The sequence below is a fragment of the Stegostoma tigrinum genome, chromosome 32 (assembly GCF_030684315.1).
Source record: "Stegostoma tigrinum isolate sSteTig4 chromosome 32, sSteTig4.hap1, whole genome shotgun sequence".
NCBI lineage: Eukaryota > Metazoa > Chordata > Chondrichthyes > Orectolobiformes > Stegostomatidae > Stegostoma > Stegostoma tigrinum.
In genome coordinates, this window is record NC_081385.1 from 10,636,762 (window position 1) to 10,658,238 (window position 21,477).

Here is a 21,477-nt window from a genome sequence, read left to right on the forward strand (position 1 = left end):
CGAGACCAGAAACACATTCCACTCCCCTCCCTTGTCAGCCTTCTGCAGGGACCAATCCCTCTAGGACACCCTGGTCCATCCCTCTTCACTCCCAACATCTCCCCACATTCCACATCATCTTCCCTTACAATCTCAGAAAGTGTAACACCTGCCCGTTTACTTCCTCCCTCCTCAACATCTAAGACATGAGACACACCTTCCAGGTGAAGCAGAGCTTTACCTGCACTTCACTCAATCTAGTCTGCTCTACTTACTGCTAACAATGTGGTTTTATCTACACTGGGTTGGCAAGTTGAGCGACCAGTTCTGGAACACCTCTGCTCTGTCCACAAAAATGTCCCTGAATTTCCTGCTGTCTGTGACTTCAAAACACCACCATGTTCCTTGGCCAACATCTCTGTCTCAGGCTTGCTGCAGTACTCCAGCAAAGCTTAGTACAAGTTGGAAGAACAGCATCTCATTTTCCCCGTGGAGACCCTGCAGCCTTCAGGACTCAATATCGAGTTCAATCATTTTAGTGCCTGAGAAACTTCTCCAAAGTACATACCCCAACCCCACACACAAGGTCTCGTTGTCACATGGAGGGCTACCATAGCCAACCCATTGTCAGCTATTAATGGTCCCCATTAACAGGCTATTAATTCTCCTAGGCTGAGCTTTATCCATTCCTTTGTCTATCTAACCATTTCTCTCTCTGAGCTGCAACTCCACCTATTATTTACTCCCTTCCCCCTCCCCCATCCCATCTTCAGCATATATACCAACCTTTACCTGGCTTCAATCATTTTCAAAGAGCATCACTGGACTCAAAGCATTAGCTTTGCTTTCTTTCCAACAGTTTTTGTCTTTGGACCCTCCCTCCCTTAAAAAGGGCTTCATAATAGTTCTACAAATTTTACAAATGCAGAATATAGCTGAATCTGTTTATTTGCAGGTTGGAAGATTGACCTTTCTTAATTAGGTAAATGGTGGAGTGGGAAGGGTTCCTTCTTCAACTAACACTTTGGTGAGTATCAGAGCACAATAATTACCCATTCTAATATGACCTTGAGCAGATGGTAGCCTTCTTGAACTGTTGCTGTCTTTGGGATGTAGGATGTTCAGGATTTTGACCCAGTGACAGTAAGGAATGGTGACATATTTCAAAGCCACATTGCTGTGTGACTTGGAGGGAACTTGCATGTGGTGGTGTTCCCATGTATTTGTTGGCTTTGACCTTCCGGATGGTAGAGGTTGCAAGTTTGAAAGAAGTCTTGATGAGTTGCTATAGTGCAACTTATAATGCCTGCCATGCAACCCTCATGATTGAATCATCAGCGTTCTTGTGTACACTCTTGTCTTACATTACTGTTACAACAATAGGGTAATTTGCATTGATACACTACCTTTAAATTGGTGAAACATCACAAGCTGGTTCACAGCAGTACGTTCAACAACATTTGATACTGAATCACATTAGAAGATATTGGGACTTGTGATTAAAATCGTGCCCAAAGAAGTAGCTTAACTTCTTAAGAAAGAAATAGAATCATCAGCTGAAGAAGGCTTTTGATAATTATAATTGCTAGTAGCTAAATACTAACTTTGCTAATCTGCCCATCACAGACTGTAACACAATGTTAGAAGCAGCTGTGGTTATGTCAATCCCTTGATTTAATAAATGCCTACAAGATTGTTGCATGTGTACAGATCAGTCTGAATTGGATTCATCCTATGGGATAACACAATGTTGATTTCTTAGGCAAGAACATAGGAAAGAAAAAAATTACTTACTACAGTTAATATTGTAAAGATTACTTCAGGAGCTACCACTGTAATGCCATTACCAGTTTGTGCATTTCTCCTCAGTGGGATCTTCAGATGGGATAGTCCTCAATGTAGCATAGGTTGATGGGTACGTACAACTTGGAAAATGCTCTTGCATCATGTCCACAAAGACAATGTCCAGGCAAACAGTCCAACACAAGGCCCTTGCTCCGTCTGGCAATTGAATTAGCCTTAGAATTATGTTTTATTGTCATGTCTACTCAAGTACAGGAATACAGAAGGACAGTGAGAAATGTACAATGCCACCATTCCTGGCACCATCTCAGGTATGAAGGTACCTAGGTACAAAATCTTGTGTACAAAATGCTGATATGTTAAAGGCATTTTGAGATCAAGAAAGAAGTAATGTTGAATCTCTTTAAGAGTATTAAGGTGGATGGTATCTACCCCAAATTGTTGAGAGAGACAAGAGAGGAGACTGTTGGGTCCTTGACCAAGATTTTTGTATCCTTGCTAGCCACTGAGAGGTCCCGGAGGACGAGTGAGTAGCTAATGTTGTTTCTTTGTTCAAGAAGGAATACAGGAATAATTCAGGAAACTATAGACTGATGAGATTCACACTGGTGTTTGGGAAGCTACTGAAGAGAATTCTTAGGGATAGGATTTATGCACATTTGGAAAGGCATGTCCTAATTAGTGACAATCAGCATGGCTTTGTGTGGGGCATGTCACATTTAATTTGACTGAATTTTTTGAGGAGATGATGAAGGTGATATATGAGGGTAGAGCAGTGGAGGCTGTTTATATAGATATTTGTAAGGTTTTCGACAAGGTCCGTTGTGGTAGGCTCATCCAGAAGCTTAAGATGCATGGGATCTTAAGGTGCAAGTGACTTGGCTGCTTGGATTCAGAATGGGCTTGCTTATAGATTTCAGAGGGTAGTAGTGAAAGGAAGTTTTGCTTTGACTAGAGGTACTTGGCTAGTGGTGTCCATACTGGGACCTCTACTTTTTGTGATATGTATAAATAACTTGGATGAAAATATAGATGGGTGGGTTAGTAAATATGCAGACAATACAAAGATAGGATCAGTTGCAGTTATGGGTGGAGAAATGCTAGATGAGTTTAATCCAGGTAAGTGTGAGGTGCTGCAGTTTGGGAAAAGTGTATAGTTAACAGCAGGACACTGAATAGTATTGATGTACAGAGGGATCCTGCAGTTCAAGTCCATAGCTCTCTCAAAGTGGCCACTCTAGTGGATAGGGTGATGAAGAAGGCATATGGCATGCTTGCCTTTAATGGTCAGGAACTGAGTATAAGAGACAATATATCATGTTGCAGATTTATAAGACTTTGGTTAGGCCACACTTAGAGTATTGCTTTCAATTCTGTTCGCCACATTACATGAAGGATGCGGTGAGGGTGCAGAAGAGGTTTACCAGGATGCTGCCTGGATTAGAAGGTTTGAGCTATAAGGACACGCTAGAAAAATTTGGGTTGTTTTCTCTGGAGTGACGGAGGCTGAGGGGAGACTTGGTAAAAGTTTATAAAATTATGAGATGTATAGATAGGGTTAACGGTCAGAACCTTTTTCCCAAAGTTTAAGTGTCTAATACTAGGGGATATGCATTTAAGCTGAGGGGGAAAGAGAGTGATAGGAGTCTGGAATGCACTGCCAAGAGTAGTGGTGGAGGCAGATACGATAGGTGTGTTTAAGGGATTTTTAGATAAGCGCACGAATATGCAAGGAAAGAAGGAATATGGACAAGGGCAGGAAAAAGGGATTAGTTTGGCATCATGTTCAACACAACATCATAGGCCAAAGCGCCCATTCCTGTGCTGTACAGTTCTGTGCTGTATGTTCTAAAAAAGAAAAATGTAGAATTATAGTTAAATATAGTTTAAACAGATTGCTGAGACCAAGTGTTAAGTCCCAAACTGTTATTGAAACATTTCTAAAACTAATGTAAAAAAATGAGCATGTCCACATCTCTAAATGCTCCATGCACAACCTATAACTTCGAAGCAGCACACAGCAAGATCCCAAAAGGTGAGCAGAATGAATGAAGAGAGATGATCATTGTTGAAGAAGAAATGTTGGCCAGGGAAAGCTTGGAGCTGTTTTTTCCCTGAAAGTTGGGATCTTAACATCATCAGAACAGCGAGAGTATCAGTTTCAAGTCTTATCTAAAACACAAGTAATTCCTCCCACACCTCACTGCCAATATTAATCTAATGGCAACTTATTCTGAAGATAGCCTTAAACAACGGAGAACTGAAGACTCATATTAAAGGACATTTTGCTTTGATTCTAGGCACAAATTAACCATATTATTTTTAAAAAACTATACTGTATTGTAGTTATCACTGTGTTGTGATCCCTTATATTTAAAAACGTCAAGCAGTTTCATTGCATTAGCTGGACCCCTGGCCTGCACGCTGGCAACAATTAGCCTGGGCAATCTACTTCCAGTCTAACTGAGCCCCATGCTCGGTGGCCTTGATGCTTGTGATCCTAATGTGACTATTTCAAGCTGATTCAGCCAGTGGTGCCAGAGTGGTGTGGTGCAGGGACCAAACTGTGTTCAACTTCAGTTCCTACTACAGAAAGATCAACCATTGAACTCATCCCTTTTATCATTGCAGCTGAAGTCATAACCTCAAAGGATAACTGTTAGGAAATGTGTTCCATTCACTCGTACTAATGTTGCTCACTTTGGTGAACCCCATGGGTGTGGATTAGAGGAAGCAACATTTTATATCTGGGACATTCCATGCTGAGCTGGGTTTACTAAACAATGGCCCAGATTGAAAATGTGGAGAAGTAGATACAAACAGGATGGTTAAGAATGCATTTAGCACATTTGTCCTCGTTGCTCAGACCTTTGAGTATAGGAGTTGGGGAATTATGCTGAGGTTATACAAGACATTGGTCAGGCCTCTTCTCGAACTCTGTGTCCAATTCTGGTCGCCCTGTTATCAGAAGGATGTTATTAAGCTGGAGAGAGTTCAGAAGACTTTTACCAGGATGTTGCCAGGAACGGAGGGTTTGAGCATGAGGAGAGGCTAGATAGGTTAGGACTTTTTCACCAGAGGGTAGGAGGCTGAAGGGTGACTTATCGAGGATTATAAAATCATGAGGGCATGGATAGGGTTAATGGTAAGTGTCTTTCCCTTAGGGTGATGGATTTCAAGACTAGGAGATATATGTTTTAAGAAAACAGGACAAAGGTTTAAAAAAGACATGGGGGCAATTTATTTTTACAAAGATTGATTCATGTGTGAAATGAACTACCAGAAGAAGTGGTGGATATAGGGTACAATTACAACATTTAACAGACATTTAGATAAGTATATGAATAAGAAATGTTTGGAGGGAAATGAGCCAAACGCAGGCAGATGGGTTTACTTAGCTTGGGACTATGTTCGATATAGACGGGTTGGACCGAAGGATCTGTTTCCATGTATGACTCTATAATTCTACTCTAGATATGTATGATCCCAGCAATAAAACTCCTCACTCTATTGCATACTTTGTAACTTACAGAACCAGAAGCTCCCTGTGCTACACAGACAATGGTATCTACAAACTGAAAACTCATCAATATAATATATTACTCTACATTATAGTTTTTTCACTGTTAGTTGAGGACTAACCTTTGATGATAAGGGGCACCAAAGCAAGTATCTTCATGGTGATGTCAAGTCCTCAAAATTCTGTAATGGCTTGAGAGTTGAATGAATGAATGTAATCATATATATCATTTTAGTAAGAGAGGAATCATTACAAACCATACAAAATAACATGGTTTTAAATTACCAATGAACTCTATCGTTAGGTCTGTTAAGTGACTACAGCAACCATTGGATGTTGATAGATGGTAAGGTGTTCCTAAATTCTGGATAGTTAACAGTCCATCTTTACATTCCCTGCTACTTCATTCTTCTAATCCAGGGTTGTCCAATCTTTGCACACTGTGGGAGAAGGATGTATGGCCAGTGAGTAAATTCCATAAGGATAAGGTACGGTACAACAGTAAGTGGGAATATAAGAAAGAAAATAAAAGGCAATTGATTAATGATTTAAATGAGTAATTAACAAAAACAATCATAAAGTGCCAAGCAACAGAGCTTACCAATAAAACCATTTCTTGTCTTTTTTCTAAAGAGTAGCGCAGAAGTGGAAAAACAAACCAATTATCGACAACAGGAGAGTGGGTTGGACTGGGGCTGAGCTAAGGAAAGGTATTTAATGAACAATACCCTTGCTTTCACTTGTAGGACAGAATTTGCATTGGCCTCAGCAGAACTAACATGAAAGTGGGGATCAGAAACAATTTGTCCTTCAGCCAGTGATTTCCTGTTCTTCCAATCTGTTTTATGGATAGATTTTTGTGTATCCCTTTTCTGTGTACATCATCTGCCTGTGTCACCCACCAATGCTCATATTTCCTTCCTTCCACTCGCCAACAATCACTACCTTCCTGCCACACTCTTCCTCACAGAAATCTCTTTCCCTTCCAAAACTTTCCTCCCATATATTCCTTCATGATCACTTTTCCACCTTCACATGCATTTTTCTTCATCCCTCACACATAATTATTTTCCCTTTCTTTTCCTTACACACTCTCTCACACTTCTCTCTTCCCTGACCTCCCACATGCATTCCCTCTGTCTCTCTGTCCTTCAGACAAACTCCTTCTGTCACATATACTCTCTCTTTCCCACTTTCCCTCACAAGCACAATCTTCCCCTTCTTTCCTCACACACATACCCTCTGTCATGTTAAGGTTCTCTCTCACTCCCTCACACACCCTCTAACCCTCACAAATTCTCTCTCTTTACAAGCACAACCTTTTTCACCTTCTCTGTCTCACACACACACACACACACACACCTTCTCTGACATTTTCCTCTTGTACTCTCTCACATTCTGCCTTGCTCCATCACAATTTCTATTTCACATGTGCTCTCTCGCTCAAATTCTCTCACCCTCACAAATTCTCTCTCTTCACAAGTACAATATATTTCCCCTTCCTTCAATTGCACACACCTTCCCCCTCTCTCTCACACACTTGCTCTCACATTCAGTTTCCTTCAAACATACTCTCTGAATTTACTCGTTTGAACCATACTGTCACCGTCCATCAAAGTCGTAGTTTTAAAAAATTACAAAGAAAGTCATAGAATTACAGAGATGTAGAAAATAGGAGCCGGAGTAGGTCATTCACCTTTCAGGTCAGTGTTTTGGGTTCAGTTGCTTTCTTTGGTAGCAAATTGTACAGGCTTACAACCCTCTAGATGAAGTAATTTCTCCTCATCTTTGTCTTAAATAGTTTACACTGTATCCTCTTTCTTTTCAATGACTACCGATCTTGGTTTATGGCGACGCCTAAATATCTGCAAAAGACCCTCTCATAGTTTATAATAACCTGTTTCATTGTTTATAACATTTTTTAATCAAATTGTTCCAAGATGTTTCCACGCAGCTCTGGAGCAGTTGGAACTTGAGCATGGGTCTCCTCGTTCAGAAGTAGGGGCACTACCACTTCATCACAAGAGACAATCTCTATCACAGTCTAGAATAACCCCTGTCATATTAATATAATTTGTAGCTAGTTGCTATCATGCAATAAATTACATCTTGTTTGAGAGAAGAGGCACTACTTATTAGACCACTGAATTGTTAGTCCTCTATCACAGTGGACCAGTTGGCCCTGTAGATATCCACATGGAGAGGGATGTTGGCAGCTAATCTGAAGCTACACATAATTAGGTGGGCAGTGTGGAGGATTGATTACTCATCCAGTGACAGTGATGTGATTAAATTGTGTGTTTATCGTGTGGCATGTTGAATGTTTCGGTTGCCTATCTAGTTATACTGCTGCTTGTCTACATCCCCTGACTGACTGTAACTATATAGGATGGGCCAAAGGGCTAAAAGTTAACAATGATATTTGACAGCTACATGAGAAAATAGATTCTACAGGATGGTTAGATAGGCTGGGAATGTTTAGAATGATACTGGACAAGCTGCATGACTTTAAATGAGTCCCAGGAACATTCCATTATGGGCCAAAGATGACACCTGCATTTGTTTTCCCATGAGATAACAAGGTGTAGAGCTGGATGAAGGGTCTATACCCTTCTTCAGAACAAGGGTCTAGGCCCAAAACGTCAACTTTCCTGCTCCTCTGACACTGCTTGGCCTGCTGTGTTCATCCAGCTCTACACCTTGTTATCTCAGGTTCTCCAGCATCTCAGTTCCTACTGTCTCTTGTTTTCCCATCCTGTGTTTTCTGTACCAGCCAGCAGTTTTGTCTTTCTATATCTGCTTTGTTTGTGCAGGCTGTTTGTCACGCTGTATAAGAGTGGGAGAGTTTCATTCCAGGTTGCTGCTGTGGGACTTCACCTTGGCTCGGAAACATGAACCGTTTCAGGGATGAACCTAAGTCTCCAATTCAGCATCAATTGAGGGGTCCCCAACTGGCACAAGAAAATGAGACTTTTTGCTCTTTCTAAAAAGGTGTGAGACTTGTTGCCTTTTTCTTCCCCTTTTAATATTGCGACTATAATCATTTTTCATACTTAATAAACATATATATTTCAGCAAATTGTAGTGATCAAGCCTTCTCTTAATTATGATAGAATCCCCATAGTGTGGAAACAGGCCATTCGGCCCAACAAACACACACTGCCTCTCCAAAGAGGAGCATCCCACCCAGACCCATTCCCCATGTCTAACCCACCTAACCTAAACATCCCTGAATACTATGGGCAATTTAGCATGGCCAATCCACCTAGCCTGTGCATCTTTGGACTGTGGGAGGAAACGAGAACACCTGGAGGAAACCCACACAGATACAGGGAGAATGTGCAAACTCCACACAGACAGCCGCCCGAGGCTGGAATCAAACTCAGGTCCCTGGCGCTATGAGGCAGCAGTGCTAAACACTGAGCCATCATGCCTGAACCTGAAAAGAACTGTTTGGATACACACTGTAATCCAAGACAGTAGCTCTGTTGTTAAAGTTCTTGGATCCACGCTTAATGCCCTGGTTCCAACATCTGTCGTTATTTTAGGGAAATTAATAGCCATGTACATTGCTTTGAGCGTGGAGTCATGTATGGACCAGACTTGCTCGAAATGGTAGATGCTTTACCCTCAAGGACAGTAAGACCACAAGGTCTGTGCTGTTCATTCTGCTACAAAATATCATGTTCAGATGAACCTACTTACTGGTAAAACACAGTCGTCTTTCAGAGCACTTTCAACCTTTTTTGAAGTTTGTTTTTACCCATATTGTCTATTACCTTCAGTTGAAATTGAGTAAATGTAACTGACTTCCAGACAGTGGGGACCTGAGTCTGAATCAAACTCAGACTGATAAAATGGAAGTCCTTCTCTCTGTTAGCTGTTGGCGTCTGTGAGAAGCAAGTGGAATACTCAGATTTTTGAAAATTCATTCACAGGATATGGGTGCCACTGGCTGGGCCCAGCATTTGTTATTCTTCTCTAATTGTCCTTGAAATGGTGGCAGTGAGCTGACTTCTCAATCAGCGGCAGTCCTTAGATGAATAGGCATACCCACTGTACTGTGAGGGAAGGATTTCCGGGAATTTGTCCCAGCAACTGTAATGGAATAGTTAAAAACCAAAAGAACTACATATGTTGTAAATCAGGAACAAAAACCAAGTTGTTGGAAGAGCTCAGCAGATTTAGTAGCATCTGTGAAGAAGAAAATCAGAGCTAACATTTCGGGTCCAGTGACTCTTCCTCAGGTGTTATATAAGGGAAGGGTAATCTCGTTCCAAGTCAGGATGGTATCTGACTTAGAAGGAAATTTGCAGATGCTGCGCCTCTTGTCCTTGTCATTATATCAAATAATCTTAACCATTTACACTTCTCCCTCCGTTTCCTTTGTCCCATGAACATTAATGTATGATAAAAGTTATTCGAATTATTATCAGTGCTAAAATTAAAGATTCACTGGATTTGAGTGAAAAAGATTCTTGAAAAGCTGTTGAGTGAATTGAATTAATATGTCAATGATTTTCTAGATGAAGATGATAACAGTCTGTATCCTCTAGGGTTTTTGCACAGTATAACACTCATGGATGTGATACTGCACAAACATAGACTCAAGGAACAAGCCATAATTTGAGTCCTAAAAATACTTGGAACAAGATAGCTATAATGCTATTTCCTTGATGACAGATCCAATGAAATTCCAACAGACTGGTTTCACAGTAATATAGTATTTATTCCCCCAATCTTCAAATAATATTTCTCCCCTCGACAAAAGAAAAGCTGCCTTTTCAACTCTTTGAGAGAACATTTCTGAATTACATTTTCATATTCTACAACAAGGGGGAGATGATAACCTAGTATTATTATCATTGGACTGCTAATCCAGAGACCCATGTAATGTTGGGGGGCACCTGGGTTGAAATTTCACTACAGCAGATGATGGAATTGAATCCAATAAAAATCTGGAATTAGGAGCCTAATGATGACCATGAATCCATTGTTGATGTTAGAAAAATCCATCTGATTCATTGATCCTTTTGAGATTGAAACTGTTTTCCTGGTCTAGCCTACATGTCACTCCAGGCCAACATCAATGTGGTTGACTCCTAACTGCCCTCTGGGCAATTAGGAATAGGTAATAAATGTTGGCCTAGCCAGTGACATCTTATCCCATGAATGATTTTAAAAAAACAGTCCCAGGGTCCGAACTTTGTCTGTATTCCTGGGTCAGCTTTTACTGGCAGTTTCTCCAGATTTGAAGGTTTGATTGTATTAATGTCTTATTTGTCCCCTTAAGCAAGTTCCACCAAATGTACCATTGCAATAAAAATGTTAATTGGACTGCAAGTCTTAATTTGGTTCTCTGCAAGTTACTAATTCTATATACAGAGAAATACAATTAATGTTTAAAGTTTGCTTCTTTTCAAGCTTAACATCAAAAGATTTAACATGTGCTTGTGACAATAATTTAATTAGATACAAGCAGATTTAAATGTTGGTGCAATACCTGTCCAAGAAAGCATTCAGCTTTGGATCAATGTGATCTAGTGGAGTAGCACCTTGTCTTTTTACCTTTCAGCTTAAATTCACGTCAACTCAAACCAGATATTAAGAGACATTTTTCCAGTTTTTGTTGCTCACTATCACATTGGAAACTTAACCACAGAGTCATTTGGAAAGGTGGACAAAATTAGATATGAAAGAAATAGAGCTTTCCACTGAATTTGTCAATGAGGAACAGATTCTTATAATTTTGCTTGTTTTCATGCACTACATTTTAAAGCTCTTAAAATAAAGAAACAAATTCTTACCTGACTCAAGTCAGTTGTCCTGCTCACTGTATTATGCCTGCTTTATAATCCACAAATTTTAAGATTTATTAACATGATGTCATCATAGGATCAAGGAGCAAGATTTTTGACCTCGGTATGTTTACATGGTGAGCAAATATTAACAGAATAAAGTTGCCTATCAATGTCTGCCTAACCTAATCTGTAAATTAGTTACCACTGTGTCTTGACAATAGGAGGTGCAGTTAGTAAATTTGCAGATGACACTGAAATTGGCGGTATATTGGACAGCGAAGAAAGGTATTTCATAGTGCTGCGGGATCTTGATCAGATGGGCAAATGGACCTAGCAATGAAGTTTAATTTAGATAAACATGAAGTGCTGTATTTTGATAAGGTGAATCAGCACAGGACTTATACACTTAATGGTAAGGAGTGTTGCTGAACAAAGAGACTTCAGAGTACAAATGAATAGTTCCCTGAAATTGGAGTCACAGGTAAACATGGTGGTGAAGAAGTGTATTGAGTATAAGAGTTGGGAGATCATATTGTGGCAGTACATGACATTGGTTCAGCTAATTTTGGAATACTGCATTCAATTCTCCCTGCTTTAGGAAAGATGTTGTGGAACTTGAAAGAGTTCAGAAAAGATTTACAAGGATGTTGCCAGGGTTGGAGAGTTTAAGCTGCAAGAAGAGGCTGAATAAGCTGGGCTATTTTCCCTGAAGTGTTCGAGGCTGGAGGGTGACATTATAGAAGTTTATAAAATCATGAGGACCATGGATAGGGTGAATAGCTAAGGTCTTTTCCCCAGGGTAGGGGAGTCTAAAACTAAAGGGCATAGGTTTAAGGTGAGAGGCGAAAGATTTTAAAGTGACCTGAGGTGCAACTTTTTCATGCAGAGGGTCGTGCATGAATGGAATAGACTGCCAGAGGACGTGGTGGAGGCATCAGGATGGGAATCTGACATTTCAGGAGGAGGGGTTTAGTGGGATATGGGCCAAATGCTGGCAAACAAGACTAAATTTAAGATATCTGGTCAGTATGGCCTAGTCAGACCTAAGGGTCTGTTTCTGTGCTTTACATCTCTATGTCTCTTTAACTCTATAAAGAGGCCTATTCTTAAATAGAGAATTAAATCCATAGCTGGAGTGAATGATTTGCAAAACTTCTCAATAAAGGTAAAACAGCACTGTCTGTAACAAGACTAGTCACAGAGAATCACAAATGTCTTACTGTGTACAAAGAGGCTGTTCAGCCCATCATTCCTGAACCAGCTCTTCAAATGAGCATCACTACCCATTGAAGACTCTCTACTTTTACCCAATACCTTTGCATGTTATTCTTAGCCAAATATCCATTCAATGCCCCTCTTGCATGCTTCAATTGAACCTGCCTCTGCTATATTTCCAGGCTGTGCATTCCAACCCCTAATACTCAGTGGGTGAGAAATTATTTTCTCCTATCACTTAAAATCAATGCTGTCTCATGTTTGCTCCTTTTACAAACAGGAACAGTTTCCCCTTACCTACTCTATCCAGCCTGCACATGATTTTGTAAACCTCTCTCAGATCTCCTGTCTGTCTTCTTCTCTCCAGGGAGAACAATCCCAACTTCTTCAATCTATCCTCATAACTGCAGTTTCTCAACTGTGGAACCTTTCTTGTAATCACTTCTGTGCTGTTTCCAATGTGTTAAACTCCTTGCTATAATGCGGCACCCAGAAATGTATACAACACTCTAACTGAAGCCTAACAAGTGTCTGGTACAAGTTCAACATCACTTCTTGCTGTTGTACCCTATACCTTAGCAATTAAGCCAAAGATACTGTATGCTTTATTAAGTGCTCTCTCTACCTGCACTGCTACCTTCAATGAGCTATGTACATGTCCTTCTGCTCCTGCACCACCACAAGAATTGTACCCCCTATTGTGTTTTGTCTTTCAATATTTCTCCTGCTAATATCCATAACATCCTGAAAACAGTGAATCCCAAGCTTCTGTTCTTTGCCCATATCCCTGAAATATCTGTCCCAGTCAAATATTTGGTACCAATAAAATTAATGTGGTGGGATCATTTTAATTTATTCTGCCTGGTAAGAATCTACTGGTGCTACTCCTCACTCAGTTTAACTTTTCACTGAATTTTGTGGAGATAAAAATTGAGCAGTTTGTAAAAGCAATGCCATGTGATCCCATCAAATTCTGGTAAGAGTTTAGATTAAAATTATCTGCAAATTCAGAGATAATGGGAACTGCAGGTGCTGGAGAATCCAAGATAACAAAATGTGAGGCTGGAGGAATACAGCAGGCCAAGCAACATCTCAGGAGCACAAAAGCTGACGTTTTGGGCCTAGACCCTTCATCAGAAAAGGGGGATGGGGAGACGGTTCTGAAATAAATAGGGAGAGAGGGGGAGGCGGACTGAAGATGGATAGAGGAGAAGATAGCTGGAGAGCAGAGTATGAGTGGGAAGATAGGGAGGGGATAGGTCAGTCTGGGGAGGACGGACAGGTCAAGGAGGTGGGATGAGGTTAGTAGGTAGGAAATAGAGGTGCGGCTTGAGGTGGGAGGAAGGGATAGGTGAGAGGAAGAACAGGTTAGGCAGGTGGGGATGAGCTGGGTTGGTTTTGGGATGCAGTGGGGGGGAGGGGAGATTTTGAAGCTTGTGAAATCCACATTGATACCATTGGGCTGCAGGGTTCCCAAGCAGAATATGAGTTGCTGTTCCTGCACCCTTTGGGTGGCATCATTGTGGCACTGCAGGAGGCCCAGGACGGACATGTTCTGTAAGGAATGGGCGGGGGGGGCTGAAATGGTACGTGACTGGGAGGTGCAGTTGTTTACTGCAAACCGAGCATAGGTGTTCTACAAAGCGGTCCCCAAGCCTCTGCTTGGTTTCCCCAGTGTAGAGGAAGTCACACCGGGTGCAGTGGACACAGTATACCACATTGGCGGATGTGCAGGTGAACATCTGCTTGATGTGGAAAGTCATCTTGGGGCCTGGGATGGGGGTGAGGGAGGAGGTGTGGGGGCAGGTGTCACACTTCCTGCAGTTGCAGGGGAAGGTGCCGTGTGTGGTGGGGTTGGAGGGGAGTGTGGAGCGGACAAGCGAGTCACGGAGAGAGTGATCTCTCCAGAAGGCAGACAAGGGTGGGGATGGAAAAATGTCTTTGGTGGTGGGGTCGGATTGTAGATGGCGGAAGTGTCAGAGGATGATGTGTTGTATCCGGAGGTTGGTGGTGTGGTATGTGAGGACTAGGGGGATTCTCTTTTGGTGGCTATTGCGAGGGCGGGGTGTGAGGGATGAGATGCAGGAAATGCGGGAGACACGGTCGAGGGCGTTCTTGACCACTGCGGGAGCGGGGGGGTGAGTTGTGGCCCTTGAAGAACGAGGACATCTGGGATGTGCAGGAGTGGAATGCCTCATCCTGGGAGCAGATGCATTGGAGGCGAAGGAATTGGGAATAGTGAATGGAATTTTTGCAGGAAGGTGGGTGGGAGGAGGTGTATTCTAGGTAGCTGTGGGCGTCAGTGGACTTGAGATGGATGTGGGTTTGTAGGTGGTTGCCTGAGATGGAGACAGAAAGGTCCAGGAAGGTGAGGGATGTGTTGGAAATGGTCCAGGTGGCCCTCGCAATAACCGCCAAAAGAGAACCCCCTCGTTCTCACATACCACCCCTCCAACCTCCGGATACAACACATCATCCTCCAACACTTCCGCCATCTACAATCTGACCCCACCACCAAAGACATTTTTCCATCCCCATCATTGCCTGCCCTCCGGAGAGACCACTCTCTCCAGGACTGCCTTGTCCACTCCACATTCCCCTCCAACCCCACCACACCCGGCACCTTCCCCTGCAACTGCAGGAAGTGCTACACTTGCCCCCACACCTCCTCCCTCACCCCCATCCCAGGCCCCAAGATGACATTCCACATTAAGCAGAGGTTCACCTGCACATCTGCCAATGTGGTATACTGCATCCACTGTACCCGTGTGGCTACCTCTACATTGGGGAAACCAAGTGGAGGCTTGGGGACCGCTTTGCAGAACACCTCCGCTTGGCTCGCAAAAAACAACTGCACCTCCCAGTCGCGAACCATTTTAAGCCCCCCTCCCATTCCTTACATGACATGTCCATCCTGGGCCTCCTGCAGTGCCCTAATGATGCCACCCGAAGGTTGCAGGAACAGCAACTCATATTCCACTTGGGAACCCTGCAGCCCAATGGTATCAATGTGGATTTCACAAGCTTCAAAATCTCCCCTCCCCCCCACTGCATCCCAAAACCAACCCAGCTCGTCCCCACCTGCCTAACCTGTTCTTCTTCTCACCTATCCCCTCCTCCCACCTCAAGCCGCGCCTCCATTTCCCACCGACTAACCTCATCCCGCCCCCTTGGCCTGCCCATCCTCCCCGGACTGATCTATCCCCTCCCCACCCATGTTCTCCTCTCCACCTATCTTCTCCTCTATCCATCTTCAGTCCACCTCCCCCTCTCTCCCTATTTATTTCAGAACCTTCTCCCCATCCCCCTTTTCTGATGAAGGGTCTAGGCCCGAAACATCAGCTTTTGTGCTCCTGAGATGCTGCTTGGCCTGCTGTGTTCATCCAGCCCCACACTTTGTTATCTTGTCTCCAAATGCAGTTCAGTCTGCTTAAGGAGCACCTAAACAGCTAATTCATGATAATTTGTCGGTAATAATAGTTGATCATGTTGTGGATGCTGAGCCATGTACAGGAAGAATTACAATTCTCGCTTTTTGAATTGCTGCAAGTGCAAACACTCAAGTAAACTTCAATTTGCAGAGACTTTCCTTATGATCATTATCACATTCATTAGTAACAACACACTGTGTGTCATAAATTTCTCTAACAGATGCAAATGAAACATTCATTTAAATTATTTCTGATATTTAGGAACACATTTTATGTCATTCATCGCATTTACTGCTGTAAGCTAGAACAGCACTTGATGGAGCTGTTTGGGATGTTAGTAATGCCACTGGTGGAGTATTTTGTTCAGGTCTGATCATTACATAATACGAAGGTGTCGTTGCACCAGAGAGAGTGCAAAGGAAGTTCATGCCGATGTTGCCTGGCCTTGATCATTTCGGCTATGTAGAGAAATCACATAGCTTGGAGCTGAGAAGGCTGATAGGCTTATTGAGGTACACAAGACTATGAGGGGCCTCGATGGGGTCAATGGGAATAAACCTTTCTCCATAGCAGAGGGGTCAATTACCAAGGGTCAAAGTTTTAAAGTAGAGACCAGGAGATTTAGCCGGGATTGAAGGAATTTTTTTTCACCCAGGGGATGGTGCGCATCAGGAACTCGTTGCCTAAAAAGACAGTAGAGAAGGGCACCATCACAATGTTTAAGAAGTATTTAGATGAATATTTGAATTGCCACCGTGTACGTGGTTATGTGTCAAGTGCTGGGAAATGGTGTAAATGGGTGCTTGAAGACCGGCATGAACATAACAGGCCAAAGTGACTCATCATTTTGTAATGCCCTTTATAATACTCCAAATGGTTCAGTAGGTAATACATCTTAGTGAATAGCTTCAGTTTCCATCTGCAGTCTGTGTGGAGCTCAGTCATTCCTTCACTTAGACATCTGATGCTTTTTGTCTCCCAGTAACCCCTTCAAAGCAGCCTCCTTGTTCCTCTGCTCTCGCCTCCATGTTCCCCTGTTCTCGCCTCCATTTCCACTTCATCAAGTTTAAGTGAAGACAGGGCCAGGTGAATTCAGTTCACAAGTGGTTTAGTTCTCCCTAATCAGACAAGCACAAATTATCTCACCCTCCTCTGCCAATACTGCCTACCACACCAGGATTGTTCAGGGGAGCAAAAATAATCCCTGGTTTCTTGGATCCTGTCTCACTTCACTCCTTACAATCTCTGCCCTCCTGTCACATCCCAACAATTGATATTATTAGTACAGCTCCTCTGATACACTCGCTTTGCTTACTAAAGCATATCTTAAATCCACGTCTTCTACCAGCTTCTCCATGTCCTACATCACTTTAACAGTATACAGACATTTAAAACCACTGCTTGATATCAACTAACAGGTGTAGCACAAAGTTTTCTAGTGTTTGTGTCTTCTTCCTCTATATGGGTGTATCTGAAGGAAATAGAATGGTCAGGGTAGAGTACAGAGCATGGAAGTCGAGACTTTTTCCATCATTTTCACAATCCATTACAATAGTTTTATCAAGTTCAGGAGCTGAGTATCAAAAAAAACCTATTCAAATTCTGTCTACATCACAGCCAGAGATCAAATTAGAGTAAGTTTTATAAACAACTAAAATATGAGAAACTAAGAAAAAATTGAAAAGGCGAATCAAAACAGCACCGACAATTAAAGATAATAATGTCTAAAAAAATCAGGAAGCCAAAAAAAAGTTCAGATAAATACTCTGCAGCAGCTGCTAACACATTTATTGATTGAATGAACTGCTATGACTTCCTTCAGATTGTGTCTCATGGGCTCAGGGGCTCTTGTGGTACAGTGGTAGTGTCAGTACCTCTGAGCTAGGAAGTCTGGGTTCAGGCCTCACCTACTCCAGAGGTGTGTGATAACATCTCTGAATGGGTTGTTCAAAATAACTGTCATTGTTCTATTTCTGAATGAACACATTTCACTCAGCAGAGAGCTGTGATGTTCCTAATAGGAACACAGCTCAATTTCAGGCATTTCAAAGGGAAGAAACTGAATTGAAGGGGATGGAGTTCCTTCTCATAATGGATTGTGGAGAGGACTCAGCAGAGCGTCAAAATCAGCGATCACCTTGAGGGACACAACAGCAATTGGGATGAACTAATTGGGAAATTATCTTGTTGTTGCAAATTCCTTATCCAGTAAACATCATCATCAGTTTTAATAATGGCTTTACTCCCCCGACAGAGTGTGTATTCTGTGATGGCGCCTCTCACGGAGCTCCACAGTGAAAAAAGACAGGGGGCAACCATAGAGGAAATCATAAAAGCTCCATCCTCAACTTTCCCTGTTGCTGACTGAGAACCTCCCAAGGTAGATTGTTTATTTTAAAATCACAAATTCAACACAAACTGCAAGTAGTATTCTCGAGGCTCAGTTTGCAAGTCTGTGTGCAGCATACTTCTTCATCTCTCAATACAGTAACACTGGCATTGCTCCTAATGTAACAGATGTAAGGAGCAAAAAAGCAAATGGCTTTTCAGACTATTATTTAGACATAAAGGGCAATTGCTGTTCTAAATATCCCAGGTGAAAACATTCTAATAACAGTTTATCGCAGAAATTTTATAAATTGAAAATCTACAAAGGCATGGGAAGGCAATAGCCAGGTAGTATTATTGTTAGACCATTAATCCAGAAACCTGGGTAACACTCTGGGGACCAGGTTTATGTCCTGTCATTGTAGATGGTGGAATTTGAATTCACCAAAAGTCTGGAATCAAGAGTCGAATGATGACGATGAAATGTTATCGATTGTTTGGGAAAGATCCATCTGATTGCCTAATATCCTTTAAGGAAGGAAGCTGCTATCCTTACCCAGCCTGAACTACATATGACTCCAGACCTACAGAAATGACTCTTAACTGTCCTATGGCCAACTAGGGATAGGTATTAAATCCTGGCCTAGCCAATGGTACCTACATCCTGTGGATGAATGAAAAACACTTCAAATTGACCAGTTTCCCCACAGGAGAAAATCTCATGCTAAATTCATGGCATGCAGGAAACTGTAATTGCTCGGAACCAAAAGTAGCAGATCCTTTAACGTACCTACAGCAGTTATTCGATGAGATTCATACTGGATTTTGTAACCGTTTGGCTATCTACAATATGGACAAAGCCCAGTTATACATGAGCTAATGACAGCTCAGCAGACCTATTCTCTTTTTGCCTAACCTATAAAGTGATGTCACTGTTGTTTGAATTATTAAACTGTATTTCTTACAACTGTGAACATTTACCCTTTTCTATGATATTACATGTTCACATCTAGTATGTTTTGTTTTCCTGATTTTTGTTTAGTCTTCAGTTTACTAGGCAGGGTCAGTTGCTTCAATTAATGCCCCTTTGGCAATTGTTCTGTTTTACAATTGAACATCTCTTGTTTCTTTGCTTTTGCACAGGATGAATTTGATAAGTTCAGTAATTTAGTGGGAACATTTGTACTCAATGACACCTCAGGTGCTGCAGTGACGCAATATGTTCTCATCCTTGAGTACATCAGAGGAAACTTCTCTGCTTTAGCTCACTTGATGGAATAGACAAGGACAGATACTGACCTTTATCATCAGTTGTGGGCTAACTTGTTGATATTTTTATAGACAGAAATGCTTCTTCCCATAAAGCCAATGGATATAGTGGCCTTAAAGGGATGTGCCATATCCCTTCTCTGTGACCTTGGAGATTCAGGTAAATAAGCCATGCAATTCACAAAGCAAAAGACTGGCATCATGTTTCCCAAGACAGCCATTATCATTTCCTTTATGCTAAAGAGCTTTGCTGACAAGGCCAACTCATCAATAATTGCCCTCGAGAAGGTGATGGGAAGCCATCTTCTAGAACTGTTGCAGTCCATGTTGCAAAGATGGGACACAGTGATTGAAGGGAGGGAGTTGCAAGTTTTTGACCTAAAGTTATTGACGGAACAATAATTCAGCTCCGAGTTGGATTGGTAAGTGGCTCAGAAGGGAGCTCACAAGTGGTATTGCCTAATGACCAAAGATGTGCAGTTAGGTGGATTGCCATGCAAAATTGCTCATAGTGTCCAGGGATGTGCTGGCTAAGTGGATTAGCCATGGGAAATGCAGGATTACAAGGATAGGGTAGGGGGGTGAGATGCTGTTCAGAGGGTTGATGTGGAATCAATAGGCCAAATGGCCAGCTTTCACACTGTAGGCATTCTATGAGTCAATGAATGCACCTATTTCATTATCTAGATAGTAAGGGTCACAAGTTTGGAAGGTGCAGTTGAAGGCCATTATAATCTTTACCTTTGAAAGTCTATTGATTGTAGGAAAATTACTTAGCACGGGATATCAAAGAAAACATTTCAGAGATAGTAGGAACTGCAGATGCTGGAGAATCTGAAATAATGAGGTATAGAGCTGGATGAACACAGCAGGTCAAGCAGCATCAGAGAAGCAGGAAGGCTGATGTTTCGGGCCTAGACCCTTCTTCAGAAATTTCTGATTGATTAACTCTGAAATGTCTTATAACTGGCTGAGTTTAATCTTCCCGATTTGAATTGTGACTGATTTCCCAACCTTCTGTCTCTGTGTCTTATGAACCTGCTGTTATCTAATGCAACTGATAAGGCAAACAGCAGTAAACTACAGATTTGAGATTTTTGTTTAACATGCAGAGGAAAGAATTTTGACCTTTTGCTGTTTATGTGTAGCAAACATTGAATGTTGAAAGAATGCTATTAACTTATGTTCTAGTGTTTCAGACTAACTGCAATCAAATTAAGTGGAAAATCTAGTTACCAGTTAGTTAATTGTTATCTTGCTATAAGTTTGTTGTAAATAGATCTTCCCTGGAATCATGAATTAAATCCATAGCAGCAATTAATTCTCCAGATCCCAACTTGCTAAGTGAGGACAGGGCAGGGAGAGAAGTAGTAGGTTCTGGCAATCATGCTGTTTTTCGACCCCTTACCTCACGCTCTACCCAACACGCTGCCAGGAAAAAGCATCAAAGTCAAAGCAAAATTTATTTTTATAAGCTAACAAATGTCAAAAAGAACCATTAAAAAGTGCCAAGCAGCAGAGCTAATACATAATTTTGTTTTTGCCCTTTTGCTTAAGAAACAAAGCTAGAGCGAGAGGTGGACGAACAGGCTAGGCCCGACATCCTGATCATCACGGGGAAGGGGACTGGGACCAGGGCTGAGACAAGGAGTCAGAGTTAACTAACCCTACGTTGCCTTTTGGCAGCACATTCTGAGCTGCCCTCAGTGGAAATTATATGGAAGTGGTTCACCCTGAGGTTAACCCCTCTCCTGGCCCACTTTGTGGGTAGGTTGTTGCAGTGGGGGGAGAAAGGGGAGAAAGGTGTGTGTTTTCCCACTCTAAGCAACTTCTGTGTGTGAATATGTGTGTCTGGCTCACGCACAGCTGCATGGCTATTTCTGTCTCTCTCTCTCTCTCTCTCTCTCTCTCTCTCTCTCTCTCAGGTTCAAGTTCTGATTGTCCTGGAGCCAGGGCCTGAGTCTGTGGGACCATTTGTCTCAATAGGCAAAGTGCAATCTGAGTGAAGTGGTCTGCTTTTGGCCATGCTCTCACCCTCCTACACATACCCAATTAAGGATGACAGTAGTTGAGATGGCAGAACAGGGTAGGGATGTCACTCTCACTGTCCTTCATTCACTTACACCCTCAC